Raw genomic sequence first — 27,889 nt, 5'->3', positions numbered from 1 at the left:
GGTAGACGTCTATTCCAGACGTGTTTTTAACGTCTAAGCTTAGACGTGTTTTGAACGTCTATGTTTAGACGTTGTTTCAACGTCATGACATAGACGTCTAAAATCAGTCTAGAATGGGGTGAAAAGTGAAAGTTTGGTAGACGTCTATTCCAGACGTGTTTTTAACGTCTAAGCTTAGACGTGTTTTGAACGTCTATGTTTAGACGTTGTTTCAACGTCATGACATAGACGTCTAAAATCAGTCTAGAATGGGGTGAAAAGTGAAAGTTTGGTAGACGTCTATTCCAGACGTGTTTTTAACGTCTAAGCTTAGACGTTTTTTGAACGTCTATGTTTAGACGTTGTTTCAACGTCATGACATGGACGTCTACCAAACTTTACATTAAAGCATGAGCGTTGAAAATGCATTGTTTAAACATTAACACATCAATAACATGGAATAGTCAAAAGTTAGCCGTTTTTATAATTTCTTTTTATTTTAAAATACTAAAGGCTGGCCCAACACACATACATAGCAACTGAACATTTTGAAGATTAAAGATAGAGCTGATAGCGGATCTATTTGAGCTAAGGGGCGGCGCAGAGAGGGTTGCATCCTCCCAGTCTTCGGCACTTCGAGACAGCCGGAGAGGCGCAGAGGGGGTCGCATCCTCCCGGTCTTCAGCACGGGACGTCCAACACTCCTGGACAGCCACTGACAGGGAGACAGGACAGGCGTTAATACAACTCACGTGATTGTGATGGGCGGACATAGCAATAGATACAAGTGGTAAGCATTAGTAGGTTACAGCAGTAGGGATGACCCCCGGAAATATTGTGTCTATTACTAGGCTTGCTTAAATTGTGAAGAAATGAGAATATGAATTAAGATTTCTCTTTGCATCTTTGACAGTGAATAACACCATGCTAATAATGACCAAACATTAAAAACTGCCACTGATCTCGTTCAGTACCTTCTTGAGATCATGTGTACAAAAAAGTCTAAGGAAATTAATAAAGGGAATATGATTAAACCGAAGGTTCTGTAGATACAGTACTGAATTCTCCCATCCGGACCAATGCCATTAGAAATATTATAGAATAGGAGGCGTATAAATTACCTTATTATAGCCAATTCGCACATTTATATATATATATATATATATATATATATATATATATATATATATATATATTTACATATATTAGATACATAAATATACTGTAACAGGTTAAGCCTTTGAACATTAAGGCAACTAGGTAAATAAAATATTGCTCCACTTCTACAAGGACATTTGCATATTCTTGGTATCTAGTGACATCTATGGACCTCAGGGAACGTAATCACAGTGTCAGAAATATTGTGTCTATTACTAGGCTTGCTTAAATTGTGAAGAAAGGAGAATATTTTTCTTTGCATCTTTGACAGTGAATAACACCATGCTAATAATGACCAAACATTAAAAACTGCCACTGATCTCGTTCAGTACCTTCTTGAGATCATGTGTACAAAAAAAAATCTAAGGAAATTAATAAAGGGAAGATGATTAAACCGAAGGTTCTGTAGATACAGTACTGAATTCTCCCATCCGGACCAATGCCATTAGAAATATTATTATAGAATAGGAGGCGTATAAATTACCTTATTATAGCCAATTCGCACATTTATATATATATTTACATAAATATACTGTAACAGGTTAAGCCTTTGAACATTAAGGCAACTTAAAGGAACACTCCCAACATTTTGGGAAATTAGCTTATTAAACATCTTCCCTGGAGTTAGACATGCATGCATTGCATTAGGCTTAGGGAACACCTGGACCGTTAGCCTAGCTTAGCTTCATCCGTGGAAGTAGGTGCTACATTAAGCCTAGTTCCCAACAGTCATGAAATACAATACCTCTCCTATCTCTCCTCTGCTCTCTGCCTCTAGACATTTTTTAAATTCCGTTATCCGTTCCAACATACACGGTAGAGGGCAGTCTCCTTAAAGGCCCTCTTGTCTCGTAGACCACCCCCTTTTAAATTAAAACGGGACATGACTGCATTTGTCATGAGTCTCTAAGAGAAAGTCATGACATTAATAATTCAAGCAATTCAACAAGTGACTAGTCAAAACAAATACAAATTGAAGGGAAAGGCTGTACTATGACTACAAGTGTATCACCAGTTTCATAAAACCCCTTCCTCCCATTGTTTTTTGTTGCATGATGATCATGAACACATTTATTATGCATTGTATTTTTTGTTTAAATGTCAACATCATCTGTCCATCCTCAGTACATTTACTATAGACCACCGTAACACTTCCGGGATTCTGAAATCAGGGAGGAGATTGCGGGGGGGTCAAATGAATGAATGTGGACGAGAGCCGTGATGTAAGTGGTTGCCGATACGGCTGTGGGGGTGCTAGAGACATGATCGAATAGACGTTTATGCGCCTCGCTCTCCTGAACACGGCGTGACCCATAACTAATCGATCAGAACTAAATCGGCAGAGAAAAAGCTCATTTTAAAGCACCTATTCCGCATGGACATGCGCAGAGTGCCCATGGAGTCTGGACGACGCGAGATGACGCTCGAATGAATGTGGACTGTTCCATCAGAGGGGGGAGCTTCGATGGTCATGTAAGTGGCTACAGACCGCTGCACTTAAATATAAACATTAGTCTACCTGTAGACTCAATGAGGTAATTGTAGATGTCGCCATAAGACACGTCTGGCCATTTAGTGGGATAATTTTCTCATTATCCTGTTCGGCTGAAAGGACATTGGCCACCGAAGCTCCGCCCTCTGATGGAACAGTCCACATTCATTCGTGCGTCATCTCGCGTCGTCCAGACTCCATGGGCACTCTGCGCATGTCCATGCGGAATAGGTGCTTTAAAATGGGCTTTTTCTCTGCCGATTTAGTTCTGATCGATTAGTTATGGGTCACGCCGTGTTCAGGAGAGCGAGGCGCATAAACGTCTATTCGATCATGTCTCTAGCACCCCCACAGCCGTATCGGCAACCACTTCCATCACGGCTCTCGTCCACATCCATTCATTTGACCCCCCCCGCAATCTCCTCCCTGATTTCAATGTAACGCGGAAGTGTAGTGGTCTATCAATATAATATACGCGTCTGACTTCATCTGGTCTTTCCAAACATAAACACAGAAAGTGAGAACGCATGCCTGCCTGCCTCAACCTGCATCTTTGTACATGCATATAAATACCTGTCCATCATCTTGTTAGTGCAGTCGCGGACACTCTTTCGCCCGATCCCCGTCAATGTGGATATCTGAATAAGAAAAAACCAAATGACATGTATATTAATGTAACATCATGTACAATACAATTTAAATCCTTTGAACATATGAGTCAGTAATCCCTATCCTAGGAAAAGATTTAAAAGTCACCATTTCAACGCCTCCTCTGTCTGGCAGGGGTGTATGTCGACCCTCCCATCCGGATGAATTTCTTTGTGGAGTTTTTTGATATCATCCTTGATTTCCAGGAGGGTCTCCATCACTTTTCTCTGGAACCCTGATATAAATGACAATTATTAGTTAAATGTAGTGAAAACATTCCGTACTTCAAATAACCGCAAATATTGTGCAAAACAACTCAAACCGTTTGTGACTGAGGGCGTTTTAATGTATTCTCCCATACTTCACAAAGGAATAAACTCAAATTACATGCTAAGATTTTATCACTGTTAGTTGTTGAAACAACGGTCACCAGTGTCTAGGCATTTTTACCCAACTGTAAGAATGTTTACACAAGCAATAACTTATAATATGGTAAATTCTATTTATAATCTTAGTCTTTTCAGGCAGAGGAAATTTGTCTCTCCTGGGAGTGGGCCTTGTCTGGGGTACATCTGAAACAAGTACAGAATATTTCTGTGACAAGCTACAGAAGCTTCAATACACGGGTGCGTTTATGGGGGACGCTGATGTAAACAAGACAAAAGTCTTTCTCTGGTCTGCATGCCCTTAACAATTGTATGTATTGAGCTGTACTGTACCCATTCTGCAATATGTTAATAAAGTTTTAAATCAATCAATCAATAAATAGCATTTTTATGAAACTATTGTATATTTGTATGTCTCTAAATGTTTTGATGAATTGAAAATAGAAGACCCTTATGTAAAAAAGCCGAAGGTCTTTTTCTAGTCTTCATCCTCCAGTCCACTGTTGTTGTATTGAGCTGTACTGTATTGTACCCATTCTGCAATCGTTAATAACGTTTTCATTCATTCAATCATTCAGCCGGCAACAGAATAATTTTGATTGACAGTCGAGTCTGCCAATTACGTCACATCGCTTGCACCCGCCCTGCTGTTCTTAGCACCAATCGGCAAGCGCTATGCATTTTTTACTTTCCTGAAAGTCCTCCATTGATTTTGATGAGAGCTCAGCTCAACGACAATTTTCATAGCACCACGACATTGTGTCGCACTGTACAGCCTTGGTTGTAGGCTAAAGTTTTACAATTTTTTTTATCCAATTTGTATTGATTAATTTAGGAGTGAAATGCGAATGAAGGTTGAAATCACTACTCACAACGTTGCTCCCAGATATTATTTTTCACTCGCAACGGCCAAATTAATAGGCAATTTGCGATCATCTCGTCGCAGTGTACAGCCCTGCAAACATTAGAGCTGCTACGTCAGCCATCAAATGTTACAGCTAACACTAGTTGCGTTAATCAACGCAACTAATACCAACAGCAGTGGAAACAAGAGATGGTGGGATGATGTCACAATTTACCAGCTCTGGTGTAGAACCAGTTCTCATCATTAGGGGCCAGCTCCTTGTGTTTAGCCAGCGTGACCAGGTCCACCCAGTCTGGCACCTTCAGCTTTCCTGACCTGGTGACAGAAGAAATGTATCATAACTGTGGAATATGCTTTTTTATATTCTTTTAATAGTGTGACTGTCACACCCTTGGAGGAAATTAATTAAGTCAACTCACTTTTTCAGGAAGGCCGCCAGGGCACGAACAAACTCCTGTTGGTTCACTTCTTTCACTGACGCCCGGCATCTGGACACATGCAACAGAGCGTTACATTTTAAATAGGGATTAACATAAGTATTTGACCTCTAGAGTCTAGACTAACGTACAAGTGTCTTCTCAATACAAGTATATTCGATTTAGTTACACAGGATATTGGCAGCAGGTCACAGCATAATTTAAGCTGCAGTTGCCATATCTGACATTGAAAATGGGGGACCCTGATGTAAACAAGACGCAAGTCTTTCTCTGGTCTGCATCCCCTTAACAATTGTGCCCCGAGTGAGAGGTTCGAAGGGTCAAAGTGGGTATCAAACAGGAGGGAAGACTGTCAAGTTTTAAACTGTGGATATACCAAACAGAGAAGGTAAAGACGACTTTGAACTGTTGAACAGTAATCCAAAGCTATTTTATTGCACTGTAAAATATAGATATATTTTAATCTATTCTATTCTACAATTTTATTGCACTGCACTATTGCACTATTTTACTCTGTCTATTTTATCTTACTCTTTTTATTGTTGTCTATTTAAAACTGAATCAAACCATAAACAAGGTGGCCTGTTGGGATGTTAGATCCTAATGTGATAAACTGTGATTTATGCCGTATGTCTTTTTTCTGTTGTGAAGCACTTTGAGCTAGTTTCTGTATGAAACGTGCTATACAAATAAAGTATATTATTATTATTATTGAGCTGTACTGTACCCATTCTGCAATCTGTTAATAAAGTTTTCAATCAATCAATGACATGGTGTGAGCGACACATATTCCCGATTCATAAAAGGGACTAACGTTGTTAGCTAAACATGGGCTAAATAAGATAACTGTGAGGGTACACTTGCAAGATATCCTATTCCGTAGCCACTTGGTCGTTATTCCCATAGATATCTATAGAACTATATATATCTATGGTTATTCCTACCGGCGAGATATGCGACAGTATGTTACACAGCTAGTGTCAGACTGGGGCTTACGTTAGCATATGCTAACATGATAGCCTAGCTTTGAGACTAGCGCGGTTAATACCATGAACATAAACAATCTGAGGCTAAATAATACAGCCTATGATGGCCACAACAATGCGCAGATTTTAATAAAATCGTGACAGTATTCCTAATTGTACACTATTCTACATAAGAGCAGCTAGCTAGCAGGCCTCAACGCGGTAGCATAGGGGCAGCCATCACTGAAATGATCGTAGTGTGTGTGCAACATGTAATATCTAACCATTTTTTATAGAAATACAAGCGCGTACACTCGTATGAACCAACTACACATGCCATTAGATATATAGTAGTCAACCCGGTTACGTTTCGAGAGGGAATAGTTAATGGACTTGGCCACATTTTATTAAAATAATAGAGACACTGAGACAGACATTACCTTGCTTGTGGTGTGGACAGCGCGAACTTCGGCGAAGGGTGGAACAACGGGGTTTCCAACCCGTGTTGAAACGGGCAACTCTCGTGCGATTACGCGAGACTTCGGCGTTGGTTGCCCCCTCCCTCTCAGCACCACTCATTGATTGATTGATTGATTGATTGATTGATTGAAAAGTTTATTAACAGATTGCAGAATGGGTACACAGTACAACTCAATACACACAATTGTTAAGGGGATGCAGACCAGAGAAAGACTTTCATCTTGTTTACATCAGGGTCCCACATTTTCAATTCATCATAATTCATAACATAATATGATATGACATACATTTTTTTTATTTTACCTTTATTTTACCAGGTAGTCACTTGAGATCAAAGATCTCTTTTTCGAGCAAGACCTGGCCAAAATGGCAGCAAAACAAAAACAAACATACAAATACACAAAACACAGACAGAGACATAAAAGGCAAAGTGAATGGGATTGGGGGAGATTGGATTTATGACATACCAGATTTACAAATACAGTACTGTTTGTGATACAAAAAGAGTTAAAAAAAAGAAAAAAAAGAAGAGAGTATATACATTTGACGAAGAGACTGTACATTGTATAGGAGGTGGGGTGGGGGGGTTGGGTAGGTGGGGTGGGGGAGGCGGACTGTACATTGGAGGTGGTTGGGTGGGGCGGGGGTGGGTAGGCGCGGGGGGGGGGGGGGGTACCTGTACATTGGATTATCGACGAAACCTTACTAGGTCCAAGAAGAGGGTCTTGTGTATTACTGGGTTAGGACATTTACTGTACATTGGAGGGGGTTGGGTTAGGATATTTACAGGGGCCAGTTTCGAATTGCAGTCTCCCGTAGGTGCTCCTTGAGAGTGGTTTTAAAAGTGGGTAGTGATTCACATTCCTTTACAGCTGTGGGTAGGGCGTTCCACATATTATGCACATATTCTTGAGGATACTACATATATGCAGTGAAAGGGTTAACATACTGTGTATTGTCGCAGTGAAAGGGTTAACCGTTTGGTAGTGTGGCAGTGAAAGGGTTAGCAATTGTGTGTATTGAGCTGTACTGTACTGTCCCCATTATGCAATCTGTTAATAAAAAATTTCAATCAAGGCTAGGCTAAATTCGGTCTAGAATGGGGTGAAAAGTGAAAGTTTGGTAGACGTCTATTCTAGACGTGTTTTGAACGTCTAAGCTTAGACGTGTTTTGAACGTCTAAGCTTAGACGTTGTTTTTTTTTTTTTTTTTTTATGTTTAAAATAGTACACTCATTTGAGTAGTGGAAAAGGGGTAGGATTAAATAAGTGTATACTTCTTCCTACTCCTTTTCGAACATGCAGATTGAGTTGTTTTTCTTTTTTGTTATTGTTTGTTGTATTCATTGCATGTTCGAAATAAAGACTTCAAATCAAATCAACGTCGTGACATAGACGTCTAAAATCAGTCTAGAATGGGGTGAAAAGTGAAAGTTTGGTAGACGTCTATTCTAGACGTGTTTTGAGCGTCTAAGCTTAGACGTGTTTTGAACGTCTAAGCTTAGACGTTGTTTCAACGTCATGACATAGACGTCTAAAATCAGTCTAGAATGGGGTGAAAAGTGAAAGTTTGGTAGACGTCTATTCTAGACGTGTTTTCAACGTCTAAGCTTAGACGTTGTTTCAACGTCATGACATAGACGTCTAAAATCAGTCTAAAGTGGGGTGAAAAGTGAAAGTTTGGTAGACGTCTATTCTAGACGTGTTTTGAACGTCTAAGCTTAGACGTGTTTTGAACGTCTAAGCTTAGACGTTGTTTCAACGTCATGACATAGACGTCTAAAATCAGTCTAAAGTGGGGTGAAAAGTGAAAGTTTGGTAGACGTCTAAGCTTAGACGTTTAAACAATGTCTAAAATGGGGTGAAAAGTGAAAGTTAGGTAGACGTCTAAGCTTAGACAAGATTCTCCTGGGCTAAATGAGAGCTATGGATACACACACACACACACACACACACACACACACACACACACACACACACACACACACACACACACACACACACACACACACACACACACACACACACACACACACACACACACACACACACACACACACACACACACACACACACACACACACACACACACACACACACACACAAGAACGGTCAGACATGTTATTTAATCATGCAGGATTTTCAAAACCTCTCTCAAGGGACACCTACGGGAGACTGCAATTCAACACTGGCCCCTTTAAATATCCTAACCCAACCCCCTCCAATGTACAGTCATTTACCTAGTATGGTTTTGTCAATAGTCCAATGTACAATTTTGTTTGTTTGTACAGTGTCCCCCCCCCCCCCCTCAATGTACAGTTTTGCCAATGTACAGTCATTTACCTAGTATGGTTTTGTCAATAGTCCAATGTACAATTTTGTTTGTTTGTACAGTGTCTCCCCCCCCCCCCCCCTCAATGTACAGTTTTGCTTGTTTATACAGTGTGCCCCCCCCCCAACCACCTCCAATGTAGATTACCCAGTATGGTTGTCAATATCCCAGTGTACCCAACCCCCCCCCACCCAACCTCCTCCAATGTACAGTTTCTACGTCAAATGTATATACTCCCTTTTCCTGACTCCTTCTGTATCACAAACAGTACTGTATTTGCAAATCTGGTATGTCATAAATGTATAGATGTAGCAGTACTGACTATCTGTATGTCATGTATGTCATATATGTCCTGATGAATTGAACATGGGGGACCCTGATGTAAACAAGACGAAAGTCTTTCTCTGGTCTGCATCCCCTTAACAATTGTGTGTATTGAGCTGTACTGTATTGTACCCATTCTGCAATCTGTTAATAAAGTTTTCAATCAATCAATTCAATCAGTCAGGTTTCCCAGCAGTGCACTATCAGCGCCACCTGCTGATCAAATGGCAAGCCATCTGCACAGCAGACTCACGGGCTTTCCCCATTACAATCACCTCGCTAAATTCACGCCCCTCAGGACATCTGGGTCACTGAGATTCGGAGATTCTGTGCATATTGATAATATTTTCAGATATGAATGCATTGAAATAATATACTTAGTGCATAGTTTAAAATACGTCTTAGCTTAGACAAGATTATCCTGGGCTGAATGCGAGCGATGGATAGACGTCACATAAAATCTTCGAAAATATCGTGCTCATATATTTGTAGGTGCGTTTGCAGGATGCCTCTGTCCATATTGATAATATTTTCAGATGTGAATGCATTGAAATAATATACTTAGTACATAGTTTAAAATACGTCTCCAAAAAAACACGATTTGGCCCGGTTATACGAGAGCTATGAAAAACGCTTGGTTGAAAAGACGGCTTTTGCTCACTGGGTATGGTTCATGTTCATGTTCTCGACAACACCAACCTGAAATAAGAATGCATTAAATCATTTGTAAAGTTTCTAAACTTTGCTTTTAGGCACATTGTAAATAAAATATTTAAGATCTTAATGGTTCTTGCATGAGGATGAAAACAGCTGTTAAACAAGCTGTAGAAAAGGGGGGCAGTGGAACAGGACATGCATCCGTTTTGAATTCCTGCTGCCTAGTCTACTCCCAAATGCAGGGTGTGGACACATGACATGGGATACAAAGGAAAGAAGCATTCATGTTCATGGGAGAAAACATGTCCAGAACATCTGGTACATACATTTATGGCATGTTGTAACTGTTACATAACAGCAGGTCTCATCATTCACCAATAATATTTTGTGTGCTAATCACTTTCTTTGTAAATTGAATGTCCCGTCTGTGACGCATATAAATGCAAATGCAATATATAATACATGTATATTTGATGTTCTTTTGTCAAAGACACATTGACCATGAGGTCAAACCATGTTGCCAATGCTACTGTAATTCAGTCTCCTCCACTTTATTTCGTTCCTGCAAGGGCGAACCCAAAGCAAGAGCTAGCCTCTTCTTGATGGATAATAATACAGTCAAATGAGAGACAGGCCACTGAGTGAATCAAGTGAGCTATGCCAGTCAAGGGCACTCTAGTGGGTGGACAAGTACATATCACTTGAATACAGGCAACATTTGAGGAAAACAGTAGAATTAAAACCTATGACCACTAGAGGTTGACCATGAGCTACAGTTATCTTTAAGGAACAATACTACCACTAATAATAATAACAACAACAATGCTATTATTACTACTACACTATGATTTTCAAGTTGAAGCTACTAAGACGTCTGTCAGACATTTAGTGACCGCCTCTGGTCACTTAATTCGTAGGTTGCGCAAGATTAGAGGAACCTGACGTAGTTGAATCATCCCAAGGCAGGGGTTAATCTCTGACGGCCTTGGATTAGATTCCCTGCAAGAAGTTTCTCACTTGTTCTAACCTGGTTCTAACCCCTCACATGGAACTGGCATCGGTGATGAATAGCTGCTGTAATGACATAGTTAATTTACAACCATTATGTATTGTAGCAAGCCTGGGATTTGGGTGGTTGGTCAGTCGAGCTGCCACTCTGCACTCTACCAACCTGGGGCTGGCAGGCAACGCTATTGGTCGCGCGGGCCCCAGATTGGTAGAGGGGAGGGGGCAGGCGCTGACCTGGGAAGGCTATAATAAGAGGGTATGGCACCCAGGGTGTGCTCTCTTGAGGCATGGGAATGTATAGAGATGAGTCGCTCATGTACTGCAGCCTGTACCACCTGTGTTGAATAAACCAAAGACTGAGAAATACATCTGCCTCGAGAGTCGTGAATAACGTTTACAACTTCAAAACTTACACTGGTGTCAGAAGTAAAGTGGGGAGAGAAGAAAGGAGAGGACGTTTCGCTCGGCATCGGAGGGGATTCGCCGGAGGTGTGCTAGCTTAGCTGCAGTTTGTTGGCTAGCTAGGCGCAGCGGCATGGATGTCTGCGACGGATCAAAAGAGGACTGAGAGAAAGAAGAAGACGGAGAAGAGTGGCCGGAAGAAAGTCGACGGAGGTGTGCTAGCTTAGCGAAGCCTAGCTTAGCTGCAGTTAGCGGCGTCACAGCGGCATGGATATCGGCGGCGGGTCGAACAAGGACGGAGAGGAAAAAGGAACGTGCGGGTGGTCAGGAGACATGGACGAGGACGTTGAGAGCTATGAGGAGGCGAGAGGGTTCCACGGAGGCTTTGCGGGGTGCCATTTCCCGCCGGATGGGGGTCAGAGTTGACCCGGGAGGTGAGCAAAGATGGCGGCGCCCATGGCACATGGCGAGCTCGACAGCGTGAACGACCGGAAGACCCAGGGAGCCACTGCGTGGGGTTGGCCGAGGACATTGGGGGCCTGCCCGGCGGGCATGAGTACATGTGCCGAATGGAAATGATGGAAATGGAACTATCTGACGGGGTACTGTGAACTGTGTACGGTGTACTGTGAACTGTGTACAGGGTACTGTGAACTTTGTACAGGGTACTGTGAACTGTGGATACTGGGTACTGTGAACTGTGTACGGGGTACTGTGAACTGTGGGTCGGTGTACTGTTTGGGGATTTAGCTACTGTGTTTAGCGGGTATTGGGGTGGGGCTAGCAGTTAGCATAGTGTCACCCCTGTTGGTTAGGTGTAGCTAGCTAGCTGCTGGCATAGCATTGTGTGGGGTGGGAAGCAAGACGTCTCTGATTGGGGAGGGCGTCTCTCTGTCGGTCTGGGAACAAGAGGACGCGAGCAACCTGGAACCAATGGGATTTGGTGGTTGTCGTCTCTTGGGGCCTGGCAGAGAGGGGAGCAGCCGGTAACCAACAGAGCACGACGGGGCTAGCAGTGAGCGCGGCGTCGTAACCGGTGGTTAGACACAGCATAGATTACAAGATCCTCCTCCATACATTCAAGGCCATCCACAACCTCGCCCCTCCATACCTGTCCGACCTCCTCCACATCAACATTCCCACCCGGTCCCTCAGGTCTGCCTCCAGGGGCGTCATTTTGGTATGGCAAATGTATTAAATTTTTTTATGTTGATTTAGAATTCGAATGTCAACATTATGAACGAGGCTTCGAACTACAACCCTAGCATGTCACTTATCTCACTTTTACTAGGTGACTTTTACTGTGACTAACTGAAATATGCCAAAAAATGGGAAAATGGACATACAGACGTTTTTTAATCAGAGGGCAGCAGAGACAAGTGATACAGGGACACAGGTAAGGTCTTACAATGGCTTAGTGATTATAACAGTGCAGTTCAGCATTCAGTAACCCATACTTTTTGTGAATGTGTTTTTGATATTCTGTTGAACACACACCTCAAAACCGTACCTAAGGAAAATTGGCTCAATTGCAAGAAAAATAATAGACAGTTATGATATTACATTCTGCATAATTTGTATGCAAAATATTGTGGTTGACACATTTCTATATTAAACATGCTTGTGTAGTCCTGTGTCATACCTAAATGTCATACAAGTGAATTGTATAGAAACAACTCACCAAAAGTGACTATTGCACAACTGATTTGACAAAAAAATTCCACCTGAAATGATGCCACTGTCTGCCTCCTCCATCAACCTGACCGTCCCCCCAGCCCGTCTGTCCACCATGGGGCCAAGAGCCTTCAGCTGCTCTGCCCCCCGCCTCTGGAACTCCCTCCCCCCTGACATCAGGAACATTGACTCCATTATCCCATTTAAAACCCACTGTTTAGGCAGGCGTATGTCTGATTTTATTTTTTAAATGGATTGTGACTGTTAATTAACTGTTTTTAAATTGTTGTACGGCGACCTTGAGTGTCTTGAAAGGCGCCTTATAAATAAAATGCATTATTATTATTATTATTAGGTATAGCCACCGGAAGCGTCGCATGGCTAGCTGCTGGCCTAGCATTGTTGTGGGGGGTAATTTAGTTGACTGTGGGTTAGGGCTGGACGGTATGGGCTAAAATGTATATCGCGGTATAATTTGAAGCGTAGACGGTAACGGTATATATATCACAGTATATTCATTTATCTTAACATTTACATTTACATTTAGTCATTTAGCTGACGCTTTTATCCAAAGCGACTTACAAGTTCTGTACGACAAGCCATCAGGAAGAGCACAACTCTATCAGCTGAGTAACAATGTTCATCAAAGTGTTGAGTGCTACAGTGTAGGTTAGTTTATTAGGACAAGTGCATGACAGTATGGTTAGTTAGGGTTAGATTTTTTTTTTTTTTTTTTTTTTTTTTTTTAATTCAGATAATGGTTGAAGAAGTGAGTCTTTAGTCGACGGCGAAAGATTGGACGTGTTTCGGCTGTCCTAACTGGGGTGGGTAGTTCATTCCACCATTGTGGGGCAAGGACTGAGAATAGGCGACTTCTCTTTGATGACCCTCCCGGAGCTTGGATAGGAGTAGGTCTGAGGCGGCCAGAAGATGCAGAGCGTAGGGGTCTTGAGGGTGTGTAGTTAGAGACCATTGACCGGAGGTAGGCGGGAGCAGTTCCCTTTGCCGCACGGTATGCTAGGTCAAGGGCCTTGAAGCGGATTCGTGCAGCAATGGGGAGCCAGTGCAGGTCCCTAAGAAGTGGGGTGACATGGGCCGACTTCGGTAGGTTTGAGATCAGGCGGGCCGCTGCGTTCTGAATGAGTTGAAGAGGCTTAGTGGCAGTGGCCGGGAGGCCAGCGAGCAGTGCGTTGCAGTAGTCGAGGCGGGAGATGACTGTTGATTGGACGAGGAGTTGGGTGGCTTCTTTTGTCAGGAAGGGGCGTATCCTTCTGACGTTGCTCAGGAGGAATCGGCAGGTTCTGGTTGTCGCTGCGATGTGAGCAGAGAAGTTCAACTGGTCGTCGAGGACAACACCAAGGTTCTTGGCGGTCGGGGACGCGGTCACAGCTGCATTCTCGACTGTGATGGAAAGGTCGGTCAGGGGGGAGGATTTGGCCGGCAGGTGGAGCAATTCTGTTTTGCTTAGGTTCAGTTTGAGGTGGTTGGTCGTCATCCAGGCGGAGATGTCGGACAGACAGGCCGAGATCCGCTCAGAGACGTGGATATCTGAGGGAGGGAAGGAGAGGAAGAGTTGAGTATCGTCGGCATAACAGTGGTAGGAGAAGCCATGAGACGTGATAATGTTACCCAGTGATTTAGTGTAGAGGGAGAAGAGAAGGGGTCCTAAAACCGAGCCCTGGGGGACACCCGTCCGCAGGGGGCGGGTGGCCGACAGGGTCCCTCTCCATGACACTTGGTAGGAGCGGTCATTGAGGTATGATGACAACCATGTCAGCGCAGAGCCAGCCACTCCCATTCCTGCGAGGGCCGCGAGGAGGATCTGGTGGTTGACTGTGTCGAAGGCTGCAGATAGATCTAGGAGAATCAGGACAGAGGAGAGGCCTTTCGCTTTTGCTAAGTGAAGTGCCTCTGTGACCGCAATGAGGGCTGTCTCTGTGGAGTGACCAGTCCTGAAGCCTGACTGATTAGGGTCTAGGAGGTCATTCTGTAAGAGATAAGCAGTAAGTTGGTTGGATACAGCACGTTCAAGTGTTTTAGAAAGGAAGGAGAGAAGAGAGACAGGACGGTAGTTGCCTATGACGGTAGGGTTCAGGGATGGTTTTTTTATGAGGGGCGTGACTCTGGCTTGTTTTAGGGAGGTGGGGACCACCCCCGAGTTGAGTGAGGAGTTGATGGTTGCAGTTAGGAATGGGAGGATGTCTGGTGCTATGGACTGGAGGAGTGGGGAAGGTAGCCGGTCCAGCTGGCATGTAGTCGGACGGTTCGACGTTACCAGTGTCAGGGTCTCGGCTTCTGTAATGGGAGAGAAAGATGACAGAGTGAAGGATGAGGTTCTCGATTCAGCATTTGGAATGGGTGGGGGTTGGGAGAAGGAGCTGCGGATGTTCTCCACTTTTTCCTCAAAGAAGATCGCAAAGTCTTCGGCAGAGAAAGATGAGGGAGGGGGGGGTGGGGGGGGAGTGAGGAGGGAGGACATGGTAGCATGCAGTTTGCGAAGATTCTTGGCAGAGGCCTCGATCCTATGGTGAAAGAAAAAAGCTTTGGCATTAGTAATGGTTTTGGAGAATGTTAACAAGAGGTTGTGATATGTGTCGATGTCAGCAGTGAGGCGTGACTTTCTATACTTCCTTTCAGCTGCTCTCAGGACCTGTCTTTGTTCTCTCACTGGATCTGTCAGCCATGGACTGGGTGGGGAACGGCGGGCAGGTTTCTCAACGAGGGGACAGAGCTTGTCGAAGGAGGTTGCAAGGGCTGAGAGGAGGGTGGAGGTTGCCATCTCTGTGGAGAGAGCAGAGAAGGTGTCACTCAAAGGTAGAGTGGATAGTATGTCAGAGGAGAGGGTGGAGGGGGATAGGGAGGGCAGGTTGCGTCTGAGTGAGACGGTTTGAGTTGGGGTGAAGACCTTTCGGTTAAGCATCTTAAAATGTCTATATAAATGCTCCTGAAGGGGTAAAACACTGGTATGGCAGCTATTGGGATGCCCCGATCGGTATCGGCTGATATTCAGTATAAATATGAGATCGGTGAATTCCGATAATGCTTTATTTTCGCAGATCGATGACACGCGTGAAAAACATGATCCAATTATCAGCGGAGTTCTAGCTTGCTGTCTTCTCTGAGGCACACACAGCTGCTGCTGCTGCACGCCTTGCCCCTCCCCCTCCCAGACCCATGTCAACAAATGCTCCAGCAAGAGTCGAGTCGAGTGCAGCTCCTCTTTCAACATAACAAGCATTAAACAAAATGACCCAGTCAACTATTCACTTTAGTTTAACACTTTAATCGCCGAAAACGCTGGAACTCGTCTTTCCCCGCCATGCTCATTCTGCCGAAGACGCCGTAACACGTCTTTGATATCAATATTTCAAAAATCTGTGATCGAAATCATATTTCTCCTCCGGGGACCTGAGATATACTGCTGAGCTCCACTCAACTGTCTAACGGTTCAAGAGCGCCATCTGGTGGCCGATCGGCAGATCGGCCAACAGGAAGTGACGCGCCAAACAGGAAGTGCTCATCCATATTTCGTCCGGGCACTCGCAATCGTTAGCCGGACTCCATCGCGACACACTGGATAATCAATCGCTCGCCCTAACTCAATAAACAATGTCATTTGGACGTATATAGTATTATACAACCTGGAAATGGTTAATCTAGATCAACATCCCATAATCGAAAACTGTCTACTCCAAGCTGATCGTCCAATGGCGCGAGGAAGATACGGTAAGATCCAGCGTTATTTTCTAACGTGTTCCATATAAACTGCTCTGATGATCATATGACCCACACTAGATGAATGATATAACGTTGCCCACGGAATTATAAACGACCCCCCGCCCATCCGGTCAACATCAGATGATACGTAGTAACTTCTAGAAGTACCTCCAGTTGAAATTTTTTATCTGGCACCGATCGCTACCAAACTGTATTTGATCATCAATATAATGCATTTGGGGCTATAAATCAAGTTCTGGAGAAAGCTGCAGAAAACGATAAAAACATACTTATACTTTAGACCATATTTTAGTATGAATATGTGAATGAAAAAGTATAACGTTGCTACACCCTGAACAATATATATAGGACATTGAATGGGCCATAATAATGTCAATTTAGCAATAGAATTTAAAAGGTTATAGCCCTGCAAAGAAGGGGAACTTCTCCATAGACAAATAGAGCTGGCTAGGGATGGCAAATTATGAATTTAACCATGGCGATCAAAGTGTTAATGCATGAGGCGTTGTCCAATGTTATCTAGCTACTGATAGCTCCTGATATCAATGTCTGATATCATCAGTTTGGTATTCGTTTTCGCAGTTGTTGGCTAACTAGCTATCGTTGTTCCGTGAGCTAACGTTAGCTACCTAGCTAACGTTACTGTTTAAAATGACCCTTGGAGACTTCCGGTTTGAGATGTTCGGGTAGACGGCCATTGTAAAGAGCTCCCGGTCAAAGAACAACGAAAAAGGAAGTTAAAATATCTAAAACAAAATAAAAAGTGACAATTCAATGATATAAGAGAAAAGGAAGGATGAAGACGAGAAAAAACAAAAGAAAAGCGACCCCAGAAGAAGTACAAACACCGGAGGAAAGTTATCGTCACGAGGAGGTGACGCAGGAGGTAAGTCAAGCTAGCATGGCGCAAGGCGACAGAGCAGAGGTGCCCACTTGGGTAGAAGAGCTACAAGCTAGCATACAGACTAGCATCCAAGCTAACACGCAGAACATCCAGAACAATATCGACAGACTCAGAAAAGAATTAAAGAAGGGTCAGGATGAGCTCAGAGAAGAAATAAATAAGAGACTCGAGACAATTGATGGAAAACTACAGGAACAAGAGAAAGACATAAGGATGTTAGAAGAAAGGATGGCTGGAACGGAGGAATGGAATACAGAAATACAAGGAATTCTAATGGCGACGCTCGAACAACAAAACATTGTCACCTGACCCCCACGGGAAGCATCCAGGTCTAAGGCTAAGGTGTGCACATGCACGGATACTCTTCCCAAAGAGGCCAGCTGACCTACCACCATGAATTTCCCCAGGACCACAAACAGACACGGGAGAATGCGCCGAGAAACAGTAAGAAAGCTTTTATTGCATGAAAATAGATATTTAATACAAGGTTATATTTCTATATAAATAATTGGTCGGTTAGCCTATTTAAAAGACCCACGCCTCTTAAGCCTAGGGTAGTTAAAAGGAGGAAGCGCTCAATGCCCCGTAAACCCACCCCCAGACTGTTACTCCCACCCACGCCACCTATCCCCGCCCCTGAGACACTACACACGTGAAGGAAAAAGGGTCTGCCCTGCACACGGGTCTATGACTATCAAACGTTAATTTAGAATCACACTACACCACACGGTTCACTGTAAACAGCCTAAAATAGGTATCGATATCACACCATCCCTCGGGGAGCCACGGCAAATAATTAGGGAGAATATAGGTAGATAAATACACACTAAGTGTTCACACAGTAACTAAGGGGGCTGGGATAAAATAGCACGGGCTGCTCACCGCTAGGGGTAGGGCCTAGGCCTAGAATACTCCTCTCATACCCTAGCCTAGGTTTGGGCAGTGGAAGCGCTGAGTTGACAAACACTAAAAACGAAGGTTTTAAGTATGACCGGGGCCCGAAGGTGAGGGCCGGAAGGACGCCACTCCCTTCCGCTCCCGTAGCCCCTCCCGCCTTCAGGCTAAAAACTGTTCTGTCTGTACTGGGGGGTTTTAGGCACTCCAAGCACCAGGCGTGCAATAATGTCCTCCCGCCTGCAATGAAAGGCACAGTCAGTAAGAGCAAGGTCCCCCCGTTCACGGGTTCGTCACAATGCACAATGGATTAGATATCCTCCATATGATTTAGAAAAGAGAGAAAGGTAGTTCACAGAGGATGGATAATCCACAATACTAGGTTCAAGTCTTCGACAGTTTTTACTGGCTTTACTGCATGCCGTTCCGATAATCTTCAGCTTCACGCTACTAATAATATTCCTAATTCCAATGCAGTCACTGTTCGTCTATGTCTTCATTTACCACTCTGGGAAACAGTTCGCTTGTCAGGCACGTATTCTACTGTCTTGCGTTCTTTACTCACGGCGCCCAGTGTGGCGATAATGTCTCTCCGGTCTGAAGCTCCACCCGTTTCCACTGCGGGGGGGAAACACTGCAGTCGCCGATATGAACTGGTTCCACTGGAGGAAAAGTACAAACACAAAAGAGTCGCGTGTCCTCGTACTCCTACAGCCCCGCGTCCTCTGTTACCGTCCTCTCGACTCCCGTTTTCGTTCTGCTACTGTCCATCATTGATTCTCCTTTCAGCAGCGCCAGCACTTCCGGGCACCGCCTCCGTCACGCCAGCCAGCCAATCACCTCGCGCTCCCTCCAACGACGCTCCCCAGCTGCGTAAGAAGAAGAGGGCACACATGTGTAGCCTGTATGACGTTTATATACGCTACCCCCCCCTGGTGGTCCTGCACTCGCCTGTTGTAGCCGTCCTCTGCACAAAATCACCATCCTCCCAAGATGGCTCTCTCCGCTCCCGTCAGGACTTCCTGGACTCTGTCTAAACAAACAACAGGGACAGCATGGTGCAGTACAGTGACGGCACTTCACATATCATCATCAGCTGATATTCACTTGCCTGTTCCATCAGCCAGGTAAGCCTTTAGGTCCTCTTCCAGACCATCCCGGGACACGTCCTCCTCTTAGGCTCCCGCAGGTACATACACACCCCCATACAGATACCCCTATACCCCCATCCGCGACAACATGATGAGAAAAACTAACGGACTTGGAGGGGAGGTCAAGGAGAAATAATATACGAATATGGGGACTGAGAGAAGGGATAGAAGGAGACTCAATGACCAAATATGTAGACAACCTAATTCGAAAATAATTAGAAATGTCAGACCTCGCCAAGATAGAGATTCAAAGGGTGCACAGGGCCCAGGCGCCGAAGCCACAGATAAACAGACCACCGAGAGCAGTTATAGTTAATTTCGAAGTCAAAGAAAACATTCTCAGAGCAGCCTGGCAGACAAAGATGGAGGTGGCTTTGACCATGACTATTCAACAGAGGTGGCTGTAAAACGTCGGAGCTATGTTGAGATAAAAAAGACTTTGAAAGAGAAAGGAATCAGATTTCAATCACCAATGACCACACTGAAGGTCCATTGGAAAGAAGGCATCAAGGTGTACAACGACGTGTGGGAAGCGACAAGGGACATGAACCGGAGAGGATGGAGGGTGCCGGGAGGAGAAGGAGAGAGACAGACGCTGATGCAGAGGTTGGAGAAGGCGCGCAAATGGACCAGGGTTGAGGGACGAGGAGAGGAAGACGGGAAGGTGAAGGAGATCTGAACCGATTCAAAGTAGAACAACTGAGAAGAACGACGAAAAAACACGGGAAGGGGAGCAGAGACGAGACGAGAGGGGACACGGTGATCCAAGGAAGGATAAGTACAATACACATTGGACTGGTAGGCTATACATGTGACACACACAATACAAGTAAATGTAAACATGAAAATGACTTGTGCAATGAGAAGATGGTAAAGTACATGCGAGATAACTATACCAAAAGTTGTAAAAAAGGATATGGAGATTCAAGAGATATATTTGGACGGACATGAAAGAACCATAGGATTACACGTGACACATAATACAAATAGACGGGAACAGGAAAGTGACTAATGCAGAGCTTTGACCGGGAGCTCGGAGGTCACACACAGAACAAGTTGGACATGTATAGTGCGCATCTTTTAGCCACTAGGGGGAGCCCTCTCACTAGGAGAGCCACTACTCCCCACCCGACAGCGGGGGAAAGATTGATACGATTGAGACCCTCTACTACCATGGAAGTACCAGATGTTAATGTTGATGTTAATGTTTATTATGGTTATATGTATGTAAATCAGACAGGGATAGCAGTGGCTACAACCAGAAATATTATTTTATGTGACATGGGTAGAACGGGAGAACATCTGGAAAAGAAATATGACACAAGTTAAGGGTATCAAAATGATGTCGCTGAATGTGAATGGTATGAATAATCCGATCAAAAGGAGTAAGGTGATGACGAAACGAAAGGTTATCCTATAACCTAGTTATATGAATACTGGCAGAGCGTCTCGCTCTTTACATTTACATTTACATTTAGTCATTTAGCTGACGCTTTTATCCAAAGCGACTTACAAGTTCTGTATGACAAGACAGCAAGAAGGGTACAACTCTATCAGCTGAGTAACAATGTTTATCAAAGTGTTGCGTGTTACAGTGTAGGTTAGTTTATTAGGACAAGTGCATGACAGTAAGGTTAGTCAGGGTTAGATATATATATATTTTTTTTTTTATCATTTCAGATAATGGTTGAAGAAGTGAGTCTTTAGTCGACGGCGAAAGATTGGACGGGATTCGGCTGTCCTAACTGGGATGGGTAGTTCATTCCACCATTGTGGGGCAAGGACTGAGAATAGTCGGCTTCTCTTTGATGACCCTCCGGGAGCTTGGATAGGAGTAGGTCTGAGGCGGCCAGAAGATGCAGAGCGTAGGGGTCTTGAGGGTGTGTAGTTAGAGACCATTGACCGGAGGTAGGCGGGAGCGGTTCCCTTTGCCGCACAGTATGCTAGGTCTTTGCCATTATGAGATAACTCTTATCTCCTAGCACCTACTGTGCTCATGAACAAACAATTTGCACTCATGCACGTGACCAGGCCACGCCCCCGGGTCCTACTATATGACACCGGACATGGTCACACTCTACCTTCCTCGGGAAAAAAAGTTTCCAACATTGGAAACCCAACCAAGGGACCTCAGGGTGCCAACAGCGAGACGCTCTGCCAGTATTCATATAACGTTATATATCATACTGGTCATTGCGTCTCGCTCTTTGCCATTATGAGATATGGGACAGAGCGGATGTGTGACCCGACAAGTGTACCCCCTGAGGGCCCGTAAGCCCCACTACCAGGGAGGAGGGGAGTCCCGTCCACCCGCCCGTCCTAACGAAGGGGGGGAGGCAGTCAACTCCACCAAAGTGCGAAAAAGGGGGAACCAGAGACCCCTGAAAAACGCACAGCACAGGCGAGACCACGTGTGACACATCACCCCGTGGCACACACCTACACACCCCTGCTAGCCCACCAACTGGCGGGACGCAGGGGAGGTCCCAGACCTCAGAACCGCCTGGGAGACCGAACCCCCAGTCATGTCCATGAGGGAAAACTTAACGAAGGGACCCGGGGAGGACCAGGAGGCCGCAGCACAGATGTCCTCCACCGAGGCCCCCCCTAACAGGGCAGCAGCCCGAGGGGGGACCTGTCCAGCTAATGTGCAGCAAAAGGCAACGCCCCCGCACAACCAATGTGACAGGTGCTGCATGGACAGCGCCTCACCCGCGCAAGGGCCACCCTAACAAACAAACAGTTGAACGGAAGCCCTGAGAGCCCGAGTCCTGAGGTAAACCCCCAGTGCACGGACAGGACACGACAGGTGAAGGCCCGCCTCCAACTCACTAGCGTGAGGAGGCGGACGAAGCCTGAACCACAATATCCCTGGAGCGAAAGAGCTCCAGATATTCTTTGGCACGAAGACTGGATTAGGCCTCAGTCGCACCGCTATCGGCCGAATAGACAGACAATGTTCCGCCCCCACACTCGACCATACGCCACTCCCAGCGTAAGCCACGGTAGAGGACGGAGCACGCGCGTACCGGATAGCATTAACCACAGAATAGTCAAGACGCATCCCCACCAGATTCACACTGTCAGCAGCCAAGCCTAGAGGCTGCCCCAGAACAGGAGGCAGAACAGAGTTCCGCGTGCCTGAGAGAGGGCCCGCGGTGACCACGGAACAGGCCACGGCGGGGCCACCAAGAGCTGAATCAGGGCCCGGGACCACACAGCTGAGCCCCGGCCCGGCGCGACCAGGACCAAGTCCCGTGCTCCCGACGTACCCGCCCCAACAGCTGAGCTATCAGGTGTAAGGGGGGGAATGCGTACAGAATCCCGGACGGCCACAGAATCGGTCCCAGACCTGCCCGACTATGTCTGGACATAATCCCCACTCGTCAGAGTGAGGACCGCCCGCGACATCACACCTGCACCCACATTCACCCTGCCGGGGATGTGGAGAGCCCTCAGGCAGAGCAGATTGAGAACGCCCATAGCCAGAGCCCGACCGCTGCCCGGTGCAGACGGGGGGAGCGCACTCCACCCTGTCTGACAATATACAACGCTGATGTCGTGTTGTCCGTCCTGACCAAAACATGCTTGCCCACCACAAGGTGGTCGAGCCGTTTGAGGACCAGAAGGACTGCCTTCAATTCCAACACATTGAATGTAGCGCAGACCGGGCAGCATGGCAGCTGCCCCCTACTGCGTTGGGCCGACACGTCCCCCCCCCCATCCCATGAGGGAGGCGTCGGTGAAGACCGTGACATGTGACAGCCTGCTGCTCATGGGGACCCCGCAGGTGAGGGCACCAGACCCTCCCCAGAAGACGAGGTCCCCCAGTACTGACATGGGAACCTTCAGCCGCTTCCATATGTCTCACACCGGGTCCATCTCCATACTGGAAAAAACCACCTCTGCATCCTCCTCATGAAGAGGAGGCCAAGAGGGACCCCAGCAGCAGCCGTTAACCGTCCTAGGACGGAACCTCCCGAGCGCACGAGAACCCAACCACTCGCCGACGCTCCGAGAGGGATGCCCAAATAGACCTTGAGCTTAGAAAAAGCCCAAGTACTCCACCAGTTGACTGGGAAGAGGAGAACTCTACTTCCAGTCTACAGTCTACGACCCCCTGGGCCTCGAGTTCCCCCGCTGACAACCTTTGTCGTTGACAGACACAACACCAGGCTCACCAAACACAGACACAGAACGTGTGGCGTAGGAGCCGCTTGACAGCACACCATTCTCACGGACAGACTCAGGCCTAGCCAGCAACTGGGTGTCAGCCCCTGTCCCCATGAGAAGCGAAACGTGGGGCCGCTCGTGCTTCACTGAGGGCCACTCCCTCACCTCTGGCTGCGCGGTGTGAGGCGGTGTGGGGCCTAGGTCAAATACCGCCCGCGCCCCTGCGGAAAGACAAAAGTCCCTCTGTGGAGAGGGGAGCCCTGAGGAGGGAAAACTCTTCTCTCCTCCTCAAGGGGAGACTGATCCAACCAAGATGTCTGTAAACAAGCGTTGACAGCATCCTAGCCCTCCCTGCGGTTATAGCTTGCGGCTAGGTCAAAAGCTAATAACCTCAAAACCTTGCACGATGTTCTGATGTCGGCTGGCCCTAAGGCCCCACCACCGACACCATTTTTGACAAAAAAAACAGTAATTCGAACAATGTTGTCAGACGCTGCTAATTCTATACCGTGGTGGTATAGGCTTAACAGCCCACCAGCCACCTGCCGGGCCGACTTGCCTCATGGCATCGGCCGGGCGGGACACCGTTCCACCATGTCAGAGGCAAAGGACTGATGCCACCTGCTTCACAAGCACGGAGCACCAGTGGTGGCTGCAGACAAAAGACTACTACTAGTGAAGCACTGCCTCATTAGTAGGAATGCAGCAACCTCCACTGTGGTGTGCACCCATGAATGGGTAAATGAATAAATGAACGAAAACTCCACTAACACACTGCAGAATGGGCTAGCCCATACACACAAATGTTAATGGGATGCAGACAAGAGAAAAACACCAGTCCTGCACACAATTCATAGATTCACAAAAAGCACACCAGCCCTAGGCCTCAGCCCATCCACCCATGAAAAAGGTAAACAAGCATGAATGGTTAAGAGGAGGGAAGATCTTTTAGTAAAGACAGCCCTCGGCGGGGAACAAAGAACGGAGACCCAGCATTGTAGCAATAGCATTAGCCGCGCGCACTAGGATAGTTGGGAAAACACCCAAAACAGAGTCATGATGACCATGTTTTCCCAAATATCCTGCCCCTCGCGCCAATACATCACACGGCTGTCTCACGGGACAACGAGCAGTATCACAAATGCTAGCATTAATGCCTGGCAGCACAGACCCTACCTGTAACTGAGGGGTACAATTCCCTGACTGTATTAATCAAGTACTAGTATCATTAAACTACTACCGTCCTGTACATTACTTTGGTCACTTTAGATGCGCTTATAAGGCAAAGAATGTGCAGGCAAATCAATAATGAATATTAAGGATTATCTCTATGGTACTCTGGGCAAGGGGTGTACTACCGGTTGTAAGCCAGCAGAGGGAGGCAAAGCTCTATGCAAGTCAATGGTTCACGGAGGCGATATCACCCCTGTGTCAGCGGGGATAGGCAGCCTGGTCCCAGGGTGCGCGCCGGGCAGGTGAAGGTGGAAGCCGTGGAGTCTCTGGTACGACAGAGACGGGCTCGAGTGATGGTCTCACGGGCAGGTGTAGATCCCACAGTAGCAGTGGGGTAGGCGGTTCTCTGCTCCAGCAGCTTGGTCAAAGCAATGAAGAATAATAATCCTTGCCGGAAAGTGGCACTGCTGGCGGGGTGTAAATCCTCCGTGGTGCGCGGTAGTGCACGGTTGAACTTGACGTTACTATCCTATTAGTACGCGGCAATAAATGCTCTATGTAGACGCACAATTACCCACTTCACGTGGTCTTTGACTCGTAATGAAGGTTTACTAATAAATAGCAAACGATACGTTAAACGAACGTATTAGGATAACACGAGACTCTATCTTGGGGCGATGCGAGCCCTACTCTGCCCACGTTGCGTAGTGGGGAGAGACGTGACTTGGATAACTGGAACCAGACTGAACTGAAGGCGAACTGAAAAAGGAAGTTCTGTATTTGCTGGTCATATTTATACGTACGGTGGACAAATAGTACCATTTGTATTTTGGTAGCCGTATTCCTACGCGGAACCGGGGCTAGTTGGGACATGTTCGTCGGCACCTTTCAAGTCGGGTCTAGGGGGTAAGTCATTGGCGCCAGGGGATCGCTTCCAATAGGAGAACGAATATTATGGTCTGTCCTGTAGACTAAAGGGACATTCAGTGTATATGCACAAAGAATACACAAGGGATATCAAACGATATACAAATATTATACATGGGATCTCAGGCAATAAATATATATATTCGGTTTAATCTGACCCTTTGTAACACTACCTGTGCGCGACCTAGCCCGACAGCTAGCCGCCGCGCAACGTCCCTCGATCCGCTGTCACGAGATGAGGGAACCCCAAGACAGGCCCGATGTGCTGTTAGGATGTGCCGAGAAGATTCCAGGGGCTGGTGAACCTCAGACGAAAACCCAACATTGTGTAATTTCTCTCTGTATTTCATAACAACTAGTTCATGGAGTGCACTGCAACGTCCATGTTGGAAACAAAAAAAGAGGAAGGTAGAGTGTGACCATGTCCGGTGTCATATAGTAGGACCCGGGGGCGTGGCCTGGTCACGTGCATGAGTGCAAATTGTTTGTTCATGAGCACAGTAGGTGCTAGGAGATAAGAGTTATCTCATAATGGCAAAGAGCGAGACGCGATGACCAATATGATATATAACTTAAGAAAGAAGAGGCGCAGGTTATCTTCTTACAAGAAACACATCTAATATGACAAGAACATGAAAAACTGAAGAGATTCGGGTATGAACATTTGTTTTACAGTTCTTTTAAACAGAACCTTAGAAGAGGAGTAGCTATACTAATTAAGAACACAGTGAAGTTTGAAATGATCAGGGAAATAAGGGATAAAGAGGGGAGGTATGTAATGGTCAAAGGGAAAATGGAAGGTCAAATGGTAACACTAGTGAATGTGTATGCTCCACCAGAAAGTGAGAAATATCTATTTGAAACAATCTTTGATATCATAGCGCTGGAAGGGGAAGGGGTCCTAATCTGTACAGGATATTTTAATGTAGTACTGAACTATGACATAGACACGACAAGCACAAAGAAATGGAGGACAAACATTAGCAAATATATGAATATACAAATGGCAGAATTGGGAATCATGGATATATGGAGAGAAATGTGTAGTAATAATTGATAAATCATAAATCCTAAACGTACTGGAAAATGTTCCTAATAGAAAAGGTTCTAAGTAAGCATAAGGAGTGGTCATAAAAGATGTCTTTCAGTAATGAACCACAGGGGGCCAGGCCCTGAGGCTACATTGTAATAAAATAGAACAGATGGTTGTCCCTAGGTTAAGGAACTTTGTAAATAATCATAAGTCATTTAATTAGAAAATACTACTGGATTTGTGTGCAAAATGAATGCTTTATACTTTTAGTCTTAAACAATAAGTGGTTAATAGGTTGACACTCAAATATAGTTTAAACCTGATTAACCTATAGTGATTTAGCTCAGAGATTGTGCTTGTAGAGACTTGGGCGCTCAACAGTAAGTAGATTTGCATACAACTGTTGGAATGTGAAGAGATAACAGGTTTCCTTATACAGGATGTGGGCCTAGCAGCTAAAACAATGGCATGGCCACATCACTTGAAGTCGTTATCTCCTGCCCCAAGGCCTAACAGGGTGCAGCCCAATCTGGTCTGATTACGACATGTGAGGACAGCTGCCAGGGGAGGAGCAAAGCATCACCATTCTCAGTAACACTAAGTACATTTTCAAATGTCTGTTTCTATACCTAAATTAGCTTAAAATGAACTACAAATGATCCTGTTATATTGTGGTAACAATTCTGAATCTAATGATATAAAATATGCCATGTTTATGAATGAGAATCACAGAGTTTGAAATTAGGCCACTTCTGAATCTACATTGGAAAATACTTAACGTGTTGAATAATAACTGTATAAAATAAATATTGATTTAAGTTAAAAGAATATGATTAGGAAACTAGAAGAAGTGGACTTAATTATAAACCTACTGTGATTCTCATTTAGCATCAAGAGAAACTATTCAAAAATGATATCTCTGTGTTTATGAAATCAATCTCAATTTGAATATATATATCTTGGGTTCAATAACCAAAGTATTATGTTAGTTAGACGGTATTTATTCTTTGATTGGAAAACAAAGGAGACCGCTGGTAGGCCTCAGGGGACGGCCCCTCTTTTTCAAATACTCTGTGAAGGCTCGCGATTG

General features: G+C 45.3%; 1 long non-coding RNA gene across 1 annotated transcript; it reads right to left on the bottom strand.

The window, feature by feature from the left end:
- Positions 1–466: 466 nt before the first annotated feature.
- LOC311233317 lies at positions 467–3,493 on the bottom strand. The gene is made up of 3 exons (XR_014620027.1): positions 3,386–3,493; positions 3,203–3,267; positions 467–694 (listed from the first exon to the last, which is right to left on the bottom strand). It is a non-coding gene; the product is annotated as an uncharacterized lncRNA (long non-coding RNA).
- Between the last annotated feature and the right edge of the window lie 24,396 nt (positions 3,494–27,889).

Source organism: Notolepis coatsorum (assembly GCF_963971535.1).
Source record: "Notolepis coatsorum genome assembly, chromosome: 8".
NCBI lineage: Eukaryota > Metazoa > Chordata > Actinopteri > Aulopiformes > Paralepididae > Notolepis > Notolepis coatsorum.
Note: the sequence above shows the minus strand (reverse complement) of the source record. Positions and strands in the feature narration are given on the sequence as shown.